The 9,932-nt window shown below is 39.7% G+C and overlaps 1 pseudogene; it reads right to left on the minus strand.

The window, feature by feature from the left end:
* Positions 1-1,737: 1,737 nt before the first annotated feature.
* On the minus strand, positions 1,738-2,817 carry LOC129085239 (tropomyosin beta chain-like; annotated as a pseudogene).
* Positions 2,818-9,932: the final 7,115 nt, after the last annotated feature.

The raw sequence follows: 9,932 nt of genomic DNA on the forward strand, positions 1-9,932 counted from the left end.
GGGAGAGAAACCTTGGTGTGTGGTTGCCTCTCGTATGCCCCCAATCGGGGAACCAGCCTGCAACCCAGGCATGTACCCTGGCTGGGAATTGAACCAGTGACCATTTGGTTTGCAGGTCGGCACGCAATTCACTGAGCCACACCAGCCAGGGCTGTCCTTAAGGTTTTGAAATCCTCACTCAATGAAGAATCATAGCAATTACTTTTTAAATCCTATATATTTTCTCTGTTTTGCATCAATTTTCTTTCACATTTTTTATTTATGATAAAAACAATCTCCAAAAACAGACTGGAGATACAAGAGATACAACAGAATCTCTTCCACTTGGGACCTTGCCATATGTATCTCTTCATCCAGCTATTAATTGGTATGCTTTAACAGCCTTCATAATAAATCAGTTATCTAGTGAGTAAATGGGTTTCCTTGTTTTCTTTGAGCCATCCTAGCAAATTAATCAAACTAAGGAGAGGGTTGAGGGAACCTCTGATTTGTAGCTGCTTGGTCAGAAGCATAACTTACAACTCGGGATTTCCACAGGCATCTGAAGAGAAAGACAATCTTGTGGGACTGTCTTTTCCTGTGAAATATGATCGATTCTCTCTCTGAGCAGATAGTGCCAAAATTGAGGTGAATTCTTAGATACACTACTGGCATCTGCAAATTATTTGTTGGTGTGGGTAAGCCTCCACACACACATGACAACTGGGTCACAGAACCCGTTCTGGGTGTTTACATGTTTTCTTGTTCTTAAACACTGGTCTTCTCAGGATTGTCACTTTTCAACAAATGCCTCTTCTATTTCACCTTTCCTATTTTGTATCTTACATCCTAATGTGGTAAGTAAATCACAGAAATAGTAATTAAGTTTGTGCTGATAAGCTCTCTGAATATTGAGCCTTTTAAGTAAATTTGCCTATTACCTGAAAAAAATATATTTTCCATGACTGCAGGGTGGCCATAAAAATCTATATTAATAGTCCTCTTAGAGAAGTGGCTATTGATAGTTTGAGCCAAGCAGATGTCTAAATTTGTTTATATTAAAGCCTTTGATATATACTGCCACCTTATCTTATATTTTATCTGTCTCTGTGATAACAATTCTATCTACGAATATTAACACTTTGGTTGAATAATTTAGGTTATAATCTACACTGCTTTGTGTAAGTCATCATTTTTTCCCTTTGGCATCAGAGCAAGAGCATTTCTCTCTGCCTGGTGCTGGGAGACAGGCATTGGCAGGATTTGTTGCTCTTTTCCTTCCCATGAGCATTTGGGTTGTGTCCTTATTCTTATAATCTTCACTCTTTTTTTAGTGTTCTTTCCTGTTTACTGTGCAATTCTAGAATTTTGAGTTCTTCAATCTTCTGAGCTAATCCAATATTAAACTAGGAGTCTGTCCTTGTGGTTTTGAAATCCTGAATCACTGAAGGAGCTACACTAATTACTCTTTTAAATTCTAATTATTTTCTGTTTTCCATTAATTTTCTTAAATAGCTTTCATTTACGATAATAAAAACAAGCCAGAGTACTCATTACTTTTTTCCTTTTTTCCCTGAATTCTCTGAATTGATGTGTAACAGAGCAGTTTCTGTGCTCCCCTTCTAATGTCAGCCCAACCTTCTTCCTTTTAGTCCTTAGAGTTTCTTTTTGTCTTTTCCAACATATTCATTCTAAGAGATTTTCATTTCTCTGGTATTTCCCCCATATTCCAGATATCTCAGTAATAATGAATATACATTATATACATATTAGGTACATTAAAGTAACCATGGATTTTCTTTTCCTTTTTTGGCCAGTAACATTCGTTTTATTGGGTTGGGGCAGCAACTGTAGCCTGGCTGGAGGCAGGGCCAGCCCTCCCAGGTTGTTGAGTTCCAGCAGGATCTGGTCCAGGGTCTGTTGAATCTCCTCGTTCTCCTCCTTGGCACTGGCCAAGGTCTCTTCCAGGTCATCAATGGTTTTCTCCATCTTTGCCGCAGACCTTTCAGCAAACTCTGCTCAGGTCTCAGCCTCCTTTAGTGTCTCCTCCAGCAGTTCGATCTCCTTTTCATACTTATCTTCTTTGGTGGGATACTCCTCCTCTGAGGCCATCAGGGACTTGAGGGACATCTTCGAAGTTCCTCCTCCAGCGGCCTGGCTCGGCTCTCAGCCACCTCAGCTCTCTTCTGAGCGCTCCAGGTTTCCTTCCAGGATCACCAGCTTCCTGGCCACCTCCTCATATCTGCGATCTGAATCCTCCGCGATGTGCGTGGCCTCCTTCAGCTGCATCTCCTGCAGCTCCATCTTTTCCTCATCCATCGTGGCTCAGTTTTCAATGACCTTCATTCCTCTCTCACTCTCATCAGCTGCCTTCTCAGCCTCCTCCAGCTTTTGCAGGGCTGTAGCCAGACACTCCTGCGCCCGGTCCAGCTCTTTCTCTACCAGCTGAATGCGGTGGTTCAGGGAGGCCACATCTGCCTTGGCGTCAGTGGCCTTCTTCTCGGCCAGCTCCAGTTTCTCCTGGGCGTCCTTCACTGCTTCTGAATACTTTTCCACTTCATCTTCCGTCCCTTTCAGCTTCTTCTGGAGGGTCTGCTGCTCCTCCTCCAGCTGCTTGCAGCGGTCCTCAGCTTGCTTCTTGTCGGCCTCGGCCTGCTCAGCGCGGTCGATGGCATTCTCCTTGTCCAGCTTGAGTATCTGCATCTTCTTCTTGATCGCGCCCAGGGCTGCGGTGGGGGATGGGCGGGCCGGCAGCGGTGCGGACCGCGAGAAGTGGGCTTGGCCGCGCGGATTGGGAGCACGGGTGGCGAGCAAGGAGAACCAAGTGGGACTCCCCATGGGTTTTCTTAATTGGGTTCCACATGAAGAGAAACCTGAATAAATATCATATTTACATATATATAGAAGTGTGAATACAATATGATTGAAATTCAGAATAAAACCTTAAAATATTTAATTATATATTTTATGTCAGCTTTATAAATAATTCTAGTTTAAAAATATTAAAACCTTGACTTTAAAACATTTGTTAATTAAGTGTGTCTTTTCTGTGATTAACTACATCATGGTTTTAACCAACTTTATATAATATCCTGAATTTTATATAACAAATGATATTAGGCTCCATACAATATAGGGAACTAAAATAGTCTTATTGTTGGAAGAACTAGTGTTTTTTCATATTTATACCTGTCAATGTCTTCAACTGAATGCTTCAATTTTGTTACCTTCTGACAGTTTCATGAACTCAGATTTTCCTTGATCATTGTTAAGCAAAAAATTTTAACTTCTGTTGCTGAAGGTCTTTTTCAAAGAAAGGGTTTATTGAGCCATTGCTAGCAAAAACAAAACAAAACAAAACAAACAAAAAAAAAAACCAAAGAAGCAAACAAAAACAAATGATGAGTCTTGGGGCATGGAGTCTAAACCACCAGCAGCTCGGCCAGGTAGGAAAAAGACAACATGTCCACCATTCCAGAGTTTTGCAAGCATTTTTATACATCAAGGGCGAGTGGGTGGAGTTAGGGAAGATGTAAACTTTTCTGAATGGATGTTAGCTATAGAGGAAGGGGGTGGTGTTACAGGGGGCATCTCGGGCATCTCGCAAGACCGCAGGGGAGCAACGAGGGAACTACCAGGTGAGGTGGCACAGGAAAGCCTGCCGTCCCCTGAGAAGGGAGGGGTCGGGAAGTGCCAGAGGCTGCAGGACTGAAACCGCAGCCAGAGCAGGATAGGTTTCCATACCCCCAGGTAAAGATAGACAGACTATCGTGGCCGTGACACAGCAGGAGGAAACTTGCACAGATTATGCTCAGGCTGAAAAGTTGCAGCACATGTTTCCTGTGGAGGTTAACACGGCGGCAGGAGAAGGCCCCGCCACAGGGCATGCACCACACCAGCAAAACGGCTGTACAGAGGAAAAGGCCCTCCTACTTCGGGATCACATAAGATTTGGAACCAGAATTTTCAAATGAAGGGTGGACGGAGATTAGGCCCCTTTTTCCCTTCTAGTTCCGCTCACTGTCCAGGTCGGGGGAGCAGTCCCTGACCGGTGAGCCCTGGAGTCCGTGTGGGGGGACGGCATTCCCAGGTCTCTCCCAGTGTGAGAAGCCGCAGCAGTGAAGGGAACTGGCGCTGCACTGCACGGCCCTGCTCGGCTGGGTGCACAGACTCACTGGCGCGCTGACGGATAGAAGGATAGGGCACAAGCACAGGGCCAGTGGGCAGGAGCAAAGAAAAGGGTTGTGAGCAGCAAGCAGGACTCCGGCAAGTGCTCAAGACTCCAGAAAGATGCCTGAACCCGGACTGCAACTAGGAACCAGCTAAACTGCGTGGATGATGGTGCTGCTCCTGCCTACGTTTCCCAAAGGATGGCATTTTAAATGGGGGAAAGAATTCCAGGTACAGCTTTGATCTGGCAAAGGGCGGTGAGGTTATTTGTCTTTGGGTGTTTTAGAGGGAATGGGCTCTGAGGGAGAAGCCTGTCATTCTTCAAAAATTGTGTAACTTTTGAATAAATGACCCCTATCCTTTTTCACCAAACCTCTGCCACCAGGGTTTGCCTGTTGGGCGATGAGCAGTAGAACCGATCTCACTTGCTTTTTGGTCACAATGGGGAAAGTGAAGCAGGAGCTAGATCCACAAGGAAAAAGTGTCCACTCCTTTGAATTAGCTGTGGGCAGCGGATTGGAAAGTTCATGTGTAAAGAAACGGAGGTGTTAAGAGTGTAGGTCGTTCAGGCTCCTGCTGTGGGGACCTCGCTGTAGGGCTTAGAAGCTGAAACACAATTAAGGCATGATGTTATTTTTAGCTTAATAAAACCCTTACCTGACCATCAGTCAGAGCCTGGTTAGTCTTTCTGAGCCTCAGAGAGTAAATAATGGAAAGGACGCAGGCTTGTGGAGCATGCTATGAAAAAACTGAACTGAGTACTGAGGCTACATGTTAAATCAAAATCATACATTAAATCAGGACCTTTGGTTTCAAATGCACTTATCTAATTTTTCTCTAAAATATATAGAGTGAAAATAAATGTAAGATGTAGATAGTAAGCTTTCAGTAATTATAAAAGATTTTTGGAGGGGAGGGATGATAGAGATGAAACCCAATGAATACTAGATGTTACCATAAAAGAGACTGTTAACTGCCCACCAGCTGGCATTATAAGGTGCATTATGTAATTAAGTTCCCTGGGTCTGTGTATGGCTCAATCCTAGACCAATGTATTGGCTTGATCAGCCTCAGGGAAGCTGAGTGAATCTAGTTAACATTACAAGAGACATATTTACTAGTACCTGTTAATTTATACAAGGAAATATAACCATCAAATGAGTTAGATATTTATATCATTAGAGCCATTTTCAGTCTTGTTTTTTTTTTTAAACAAGCCAAATAATTAGATGACTTAGTAAGCCAGAAATTGGCATAAGTGAATTGGTCTCATAAGCAATGTGATATTAATGTTTAATGACCTTAGGATATGGGTAGTATAAGCCCTGAAGTTTTTTGTTGTGGTGGTGTTTTCGTTTGTTTGTTTGTTTGTTTTATAATGCATTAAACTTTAATTGCTGAGGCTTCCATTTCAAAAAGGCATTTACTTCAAAGATACCTTTAACAAATACTAAGCACATCCCAGCCAGGTAGCTAAAGCAGACCATTAGGACTACTTGCTTGTTTTCTCTTCCTTTGCATCAAAAAGCCTTAGGCTCCCAAAGTAGAACTCCAAGCCCATGAGCACATGCCCTCTCCTTGCAATCTGGCTGTGTGGCCCCAGGTATAGTGTGTAATTTCCATGTCTTGTATGTAATAAACCTGTATCTTTACCAAGTTTCCTGATGGTTATTGCTGAAGGGTATCTTGCAATCATAAGAACAATGGCTGGTCCAGCCACAACTGGTTTTTGATAGGCTGAGACCAGTACTAAATGGCCTGATAGTCTGACATTTTTATATGCATCAGAGAACTATATTGTTAAAATATATAATAAGACTGGATATTTGCATCAGTATTTCAATGTATTCATACTCCTGAAAGAACTTGAGAAATTGCCTTACTGTTATGATCATCATCTCACCATCTACCTTACTCTAGTTTCTTTGTGTGCGTGTTTTTTAATGAACTTATTTACTTATTAATACAAATTATTAAAATATGATAATACCAATTTCTTATGGTTTTTGAATAGAAGTTGTTTTCTGTAAAGTGTTGTATCTTTTTCACTTGTTAGGCGCTTTCCCCCAACACCTCCCTCTCTAGGACTTAATCCATCGTATGAAATAATTTAACTCAAAAACATTTGGGGTATCTTGCCTGTGTCAATTCTCTAATAATGATAAAATATTATTTTAAAAGTAAGACTGGGTCATTATGCAATGCCATTCTTGTAGGTGCCTGATGGTTGTTTAATGACAGCAGTAGAAAAACTCTCCTGCCCAAGGCTCCCTGCTGGTTGGAAGTCACACTCACAGGTGAGTCAGACACCGACTTTTTCAAGAGTTGGTTCCATCATCGGGGAACTTGGACTCATATCAACTCAAGGTCTTTTGAAAGTTGCATAAAGATCTCACACCTTGTGAAAGAAAAGACTCTTTTTTTCTCTTCACTCTGGATAAAGTCATAGGAGAATTTAGGACTCGTTTTTATTCTCTGGATATTAAGTGCTGAGACTTTTAAATGTAATGGTTAGATGAGAAAAGTAATATATTTATTTGTGCCTTTGATTATGTATTGGGAGGTAGAAGAATTTATATAAATATTAAATAAGCCAAATTAAATATTTTTAAATTGAAAACATATTTGGTATTAAAGTAATTAAAAATAATAGAAATTCTTATTTATACTTCTGATAAGTGTCAGTCTTTATTCTCAATATTTCCCCCAGATATTACAGAAGTGGAATGGAATACCTTATACCTGATAATTAAGTATACATCCATACAACATAAAAATTCACAAATACCTACAAGATCTATATAAATCTTTTACCTAAGGAAAAATTAAAATAAATTATGTGCATTTTTGTGGGCATGGAAAGGTTTGGGGAAGGGGTTAAAGGTGGGATCTGGTGTATCCAATGTTCACTATTATTTGCAATGCTAAGCAGTAGTATTGACACTAGATGACAGTATTTGATTAGAAATCAACAGCAGTAAACAACTTGCAAACAAAAAGTAGATATTTTACCAACAGTATATGGTTATATTGTCAATAAACAACTTGAGCTTCACCTCTGATCTTAATTTTTTTTCTTTATTTATCTTTATAAGTTTTGTTTGGTGCCCATAACGTCCGGTAATCCAAAGATGTGGTTCCATCAGCCCCTTGTGACATTATGAAGCACGTACAATTTGTTTAGGCCGCCTTATTGTGCTTTTCTGTCTGCTACTTTCTCTAAACTGGCCCCTTGACACTCAGTTACAGTTATGTTCAACCAAGAAATAGTGCCTCAAGATGACACTATGAGCCCTACATTTTTGGGTACTGTCCTTCTCTTGAGCTTAATCAACAGTGTGCCTTTTACTGCCCACAAAACATGCAGGGCTCCCAAGGAACATCTACCTTGGTCCTATTATTGCCCATTTCTTCCACCTTAAACCTATGTTTTCTAAGTTTATAGTCTATGAATTGCTAAGAAATGGATATGTTTATATATAAGTTCAACAATTTTAACCATATTATCTGATTCTTCTTAAAATGCATTTTCAAGTTAGAATTCATTCTGATATGACTAATAATAATATTTATTTAATACTGGTATTTTATAGGACCATTTCTCATTGACCTAATATTTATAAATATTTTTCATATGGTTGCTACTGTCATTTAAAGGTAATCTTGAATTTAATCAAATGATACAGGTATGGCATTTATTACAGCTGAGATTTGGGCTAAGAATGTACTTTTAACCATTTATGGTTAAGAAATGTGAGGATTTAGGCTATGGCTTATTTGAAATGACCATGCATGTAAGTGACAAAAGTAGTTTTACTGACACTAGGGTTGATAATATCTGTCAGGTGTTTTGTAAACACCAACTTAAGTCATCTGCGTTAAACTTAATGGTGACCTCTGAAATGCTAGGCAGGTATTACTTGATTTATTAATATTTAAATGGAAAGCTTTATCTTTATATTCTTACGTTCTCTTGAACAATTAATTAATCCATCAAATATGTAACATACTGCTAGGACCTGAAGGTACAATAATGATTAGATTTGACTCCTCAAGGAGTGCCGATGACCCCATAGAAAGTGAATGTACAGACTGTCTTTGTGTGTGTGTGATAATCCTAACTAGAGACAAAAGAGTGTAATAGTTACACGCATCAAATATCGGTTTACACGAATGATGATTTAGAAGGCAGAAGTTGTGCTAGCATAGCCATGTTGCTTTCTAGGCAGAAGTCAAAATCCCATGCAGAACAGTCCTGTGCTTCTGATGACAGAAAGAGACAACTCTATGAGGAGTCCCAGCCCTGGGCATTGGCAGTAGCCATAGTGGGGCTACTCTCGTACTAAATCTCCCACTAAATCTCGTAGTGTAGGTCGTGTTGGAAACTAGACTTAGCTCTCTGATCTTTCCTACAACAAGCATCAGATTAAGGATACAAGCCAAACTGTCGGCCTTTCCTAGTTTACACAGGATACAGTGAGAAGATGACATAAGAGAGAAAGTGGAGTTCATTGGACCACATTCCTGTGGGTTGGGAGGATTTAGATTATCTGCTTGGGAACTAAACTAACCTATGAGCCACCTAGAAAGACCTAATAGTTTCCAGTCCATGGGGCAGGTGATCATAGAAAGTTCTTGGGATTCCAGTCTGGAAACAAAGTTTCTGAGAAGTAGAAGGTCTGCCTTCTGGACTGCCAGGGAGTGAGGTACCCTTTCCTCATACGTGCCTTGCTGCCTACCCCTGAATTTTTCTTCTAAATCAAGAAAATTATTTTAATGTCCACTAATGAAGCCAAATCTGGAGGTATTAATAGGCTTTTTCCACACAAAGAAAAACTGTCAACATCAAATATGGTTTAAATTTGTTTAAATGGATTTTTTTTGCTTCTTTGCTTATTTATTGGAGATATATCTTTTATATCCCATAAAAATGTAATGAAATATGCAGCTGCCAGTAAATGTGAGGTGAATTGAAAGTAACACTTTGTTTTAAATATTGATACTAGGGACAGAGAAAACAAAGATTCAGCTTTAATGTGAATAGTTACTTATCTCAAGCTACAAAGAAAGTAGATTGTGGTCATTAACACTGCTGGTATTTCATTTAAAGTGAATTTCTATACTTCACGTCTGTAATAAAAATAACACAACTTAAACTTTATAATTTTCCTCACCATAAAATGTAGGATTTTTTTTAGCTTTATTGAGGTATAGTTGGTTTACAAGAAACTGTACATAAATAATGCATAAATTTAGTGAGTTTAGATATACGTATGTCCCCATGTTATCACCACCACAAAGGTAAAAATATATCCGTCACCTCCAAAAAACTTAAAATTTAGATTTAAATATATTGCCTTAATGTTTAAACATTTGGTTTGTTTTTCTGAGAGCATATGTTTACTTTCATTTCTGCAAATTGCTCCAGCTGATCGCAGGACAGGAAATAAGACGAACCTAGAAAATGCAGTCGTGTCCTCTGCAGTGACATGCTATCAAAAGACCACCAGAGGGAGCTTGGATCGCGCACGCGATAATTCACTCTGTAGAGATGGACTCCTCAGAGGACAACCTGAGGGGCAGGTCAGGTGAACTATCCTTCCATTTCCTAATAGGTTTATTTTAAAGCATTCAAATATGCATTCAGTGTTTAGTACAAAGTGTGATTTCCAAATGTCAAAATCCATGTCCTTTTCAGCCTGAAAGCACTGAAAAGGCTTTATGAGCCTTTTTATATCCCCTTATGAGAGGATATTTGTTGCAAATATGGGAAAGCTATGGAT

This window comes from Pteronotus mesoamericanus, unplaced genomic scaffold (assembly GCF_021234165.1).
Source record: "Pteronotus mesoamericanus isolate MK-2021 breed Mesoamerican mustached bat unplaced genomic scaffold, CSHL_Meso_final scaffold_232, whole genome shotgun sequence".
Lineage (NCBI taxonomy): Eukaryota > Metazoa > Chordata > Mammalia > Chiroptera > Mormoopidae > Pteronotus > Pteronotus mesoamericanus.